At 35.2% G+C, this 4,637-nt stretch overlaps 1 pseudogene; it reads right to left on the bottom strand.

Annotated features, from left to right (window-relative positions):
• Positions 1-2,748: 2,748 nt before the first annotated feature.
• On the bottom strand, positions 2,749-4,006 carry LOC140833361 (chlorophyllase-2-like; annotated as a pseudogene).
• Between the last annotated feature and the right edge of the window lie 631 nt (positions 4,007-4,637).

Consider the following 4,637-nt stretch of genomic DNA (forward strand, 5'->3'; position numbering starts at 1 on the left):
ATCAACCAAATTCTCAATCAGCCAAAGATTTTGATTTTATTCTTGAAGAAATTCAGGAAATTCAGAATCATATACATAGAGTGGTTACTGATTTGTACAAGATTCAGCATACTCAATTAGAGCATTCTCTGAAACTGGAACATGCTGAAACATTCAATTCTCAGAAACTGAAGGCAATTCAAGATGCTCTAACATATATCTCTCAAACTGTGGATGAGATGAAGAATAATAGAGGTCTAGCTCAAAGTCTATTTACAACTCAGGATATAATCAGTCAACGGGTTGAGCGATTGGAAACTTCTATTTCTAATAAAATGGAATTGCTGCAGACTTTTCTACAATCTGCTGTCTCAAGTATCTCCTCAGATGTCAAAATTCTAGAACAACAAAAGAAATCTTCTCATTGAAGAAAAATCTCTACAGATTCGTGTAGTCCATTATTCAGTTGATCAATCTCTTTTTATTTTATCTACAATGAGTTCAGACGTTCAGTTATTATTTACTTGGTTTTGTCAAACACCATAAAGCGGGAAATTGTTGGGAAACTAAATTCCGACGTTTGACAAAATACGAACAAACTGAAATTTCAAACCAACTGATCGAGTAAACTGAGCTCAACAACTGAACGAGTAAACTGAACTCAACAACTGAAATCAGCTGATCTAATAAAGAAAATTGATCAGTTAGAAACCGATCAGTTTATACACTCAGCTGTATGCTTATGTCTCGGGAAAGAACATTCAACCGACAAAGAGACATAGAAAACTGCAACTGAATATGAAACGTCGCAGCTTAGAACAACGCATGGACGTCGCATTACAATAAATGAAGTAAACAATGCCCAAGGAATAATGAAGTGGCAGTCAACGGATACAAAGATTCAAATATATCTCAAGTTACCGTTGGAAGGGAAGCTTATAAATATGACAGAAGAATATCTGAAGAAATAACGAGATCACACTATTCAAAGCTTGTTGTTACTCTGCCAAAATCTTAGCTCACTCTTACTTGGTTTATTCGTAGCAGTCAAGGCTACAATTTGAGCTCACTAGCACTTTGTAATAATCAGCAATTTCGATAGTGCTAAGATCAGTTACGCACTGAGAACATTTTGATATACTAAGAGTTTCAGCATTTTGGCAGTGTTAAGTCCAAACTGAAGTGGGTCAGTACAAATCTTGTATTCGATCAAAGTCTTTTAGTGGAAATTCTATCCTTGAGATAGAAGGAGTGACGTAGGAGTAATTGAAATCTCCGAACATCCAGAAACAATCCTTGCGCATTTTATTTCAGTTTTGTATTCTATCTTTCAGTCAGTTACCTTCCGCAACTACTTTAGTTTAACTGATTGTCATTGACCAACAAGATTCTGAGAATCAGTTTGTCACCAAACTGAACTCAAAATTCGAAAAGATCAGTTTTAATTGTGAGTGTTATTCAACCCCCCCTTTCTAAACACTCTTGATACGTTAATCGATCCTATCAACAGGGTATTAGAACAAATCTTTCGAATATTACCAATTATTGTATCATAGTATCAAAATCTTGATCTCATACATAACCGTATAGCAATTAGCACTGAAACTCAACTCAGATCCCATGGAATTACTATTTAGTCCCCCATATTTACATCATCAGAGGTTTAGGCCATTTATCGGTTATTATTATCCATCGCAATTAGGGTCGTATAATGGTTATTATCACCCATCGTTTCAAGGCCATATAATGGTTATTACTACCCTCCGTGTCAAGGTAGTATGATGGTTATTTTTACCCACCGTGTCTTTTATCCAAATGGAATAACCTATTCCTCAACATGTGTACTTTACGTAACTACTCTTAATTTTTTTGGGAAAATTACATTTTCTATCCATGTATATTATTTTTAAAAAAATTGATAATCTATACTTTCAAAATTGGATATTAGTCATCTATCTTTTTAAGTTGTTGCCACTACAGTGAATATGAGAATCAAGTCCGCATGGTTAAGGCTGAACTTTGATGGTGGTGGCGTATGTCCATCCTCATTATTTTCGTTGTTGCAGTTGGGGGTTGCGGTTGGTACGGGGAAGTGTCTTGGCCATTTTCTACTTGCATTAGATTTCTAATATGATTGCAAAATATATAGAAATATATGAATCAATAGGCTCAAATATGAAATCAATCAAACAAAATATCAAATAAACATTTTATTGATTTAAAAAAAAAAGAAAAGTACATAAATCAAAGTTGAATTATGCTAATCGAAAGAAAATATATTTAATATATTAATTATAGTCGTCCATCAAGACAAACAAAATGGTTTGGAACAGTATGAAATAATAAGGACAAGTTAAAAAGACTTAAAATAACATCAATCAAGCAGTTTCAAGTCGAATGTGATTTTCGAAAAAAAAATTTAAAAATGAAAAATTTGAATATTTTGTTATAAGAGGAAAACCTACATCTCGAGGTTCTCATACCAATCTACGAAATCGAATTCTGAGTTTTCTACGCAAAGTGATGAGTCATGCAAAAATTTCCAAAAACGATAAAATTGTTCGGGGAGGTGTTGATCCAAAAAAGGAAAACGAATGGCATCAAGGCAAACATTATGCAGTATAACTTGCGGCAGATTTTTTGGCTTGAACGTATCCAAATCGGTGGGATTCTCAGTCATCTCACCCAAATTGTTGGGATGAGATTCTCAGTTTTGTCTACTAATTGTTGTTTGAAGCATGATAACTACTAAAAAAAAAAAAAAAAAAAAAAAAAAAAAAAGTTGTTAATATATTCATATAACATTGGATTTAATGTTAAATCCAACAATGACACATTCTTCAACTTCCCAAGTATCCAAAGTTACAGACGATATTCAAATCTTTGAAGCTCAACGGGAAGCATTTCATGCCCTTCTCTCAACCCTACAAGCTCTTTCATATCCCCTTCCACATAACCTTTCAAGAACGCCACCACAACCCCTCCAACGAATCGCCTCATGGGCTCTCGGCTCTGGCCATTCTTACAAAAACAAAACGTCGCCTTCCCTCTGATTCCTCTCGTGTCATCATCCAACATATCAAGATGCCCCTGGTCCTTGGCCACAAAATAATAAGCCGGTTTTGGACATTCGTTATAGAAGTACTCGTGATTCACTCCTTTTGGTGCACAAGGAGGAAAGAGAGCATTCCTCTTTATTTCCCCTAATCCCGAGCCTATCACGAGAGCCCCCGAGCCACCGAGATCGAATGAATGAGGAGTATATGGTTAGGACCGGAGGAGGCGTTTGTCTCCCTTTGTCCATCCCATCGACCGGGTCGATACCTATGATGGCCGAAATGTCGAGGGTCGTTAGATTTAATTTGCGCAAAGCTAAGCCAAACGCGACTTTACCGCCACGACTATGGCCTGCTAATCCCAGCTTCTTCAAGTTTGGATTCACCTGAGGTGGGAGGAAATGGACTAATCCATCGGGCAACCAATTGATTACCTTGGCTGTTGTCTCGATTTCTTCGTGTGAATCGCATCCCGCCACAATGTATAACTGGTCCGAATCCAACCAAATTTGTTAGTAACGATATTATTCAAGAACTAGTTAAATATATAAGACACATCATAATTAACAAAAGGTTGACCACCCAAACAAAGAGAAATCAGACACTAAACCAACCTGCGGCGCCACAACAATGAATCCATGGGATACAATATGCTGGATAAGCTGAGAATAGAAGGAGTTGTAAAGTAGGTACCCATGAAGAAGTACAAGCACAGGGAACTCTCCTGTTTCTGTGGGGCTGCAGACCAGGAGTGGCTTTGGGGGTGAAAAGAGGGAAACATTACTACTGAAACTGAATGTTTTAGCCTCAATCTTTATGAAATCAGTTGGGTATTTTCCAAGATTGAAGATATTTGTAGAAGCAGGAGTGGAGATGGTGGGTGCTGAATTCATGACCGGTTTTGCGTTGTTTCTTCCTTTCTTTGATTGCAGTGAGCTTTTTCTTGAAACGGGATAACAAAAAGTTCGAAGTACTTCATATATATATATATATATATATATATAGGGGTGACCAAGATTTCGGTTAAACCGAATTAACCTATCAAATCGAGTCAATTCGGAAATTCGGTTTGGTTATTTCGGAAATTCGGTTTTCAAATTAAAAAAATTCGGTTATATCGGTTAATTCGGTTCGGTTATGGTTTTCAAAATTTTGAAATCTGTTAACTAAATAAACCGATATAATAAATATTATAGTTTAATAAAAAAATTTATTTATCAATTTATATAAATATTTTTATTTTTATTTTTAAAATCGATATAATACGTATTAATTGTATTCATAAAACTTATACATTTGTGATATATGTGATTTTATGTTTTTATGTATTTGTGTAAACTATAGTGTTAAAAAAAAATTACATATATAATTAAAGTTAAATCACAAATTTTTTTTAACTAATTGGTTAATTCGGTCACCGTCCGAATTAAACGATTTTAATTCGGTTCGGTTTTCATCGATTATGAAAATTAATTCGGTCGGTTCAGTTGTGGCTAAATATTTCGGTTCGGTTCGGTTCGGTTCGGTTATGACTAATTATGTTCGTTCGATAATCGAATTACTTTATCACTGTCTGTATGCTTGTCTTCAAGAATCAATCAA

Source organism: Primulina eburnea, chromosome 6, assembly GCF_022965805.1.
Source record: "Primulina eburnea isolate SZY01 chromosome 6, ASM2296580v1, whole genome shotgun sequence".
In the NCBI taxonomy this organism is placed as follows: domain Eukaryota; kingdom Viridiplantae; phylum Streptophyta; class Magnoliopsida; order Lamiales; family Gesneriaceae; genus Primulina; species Primulina eburnea.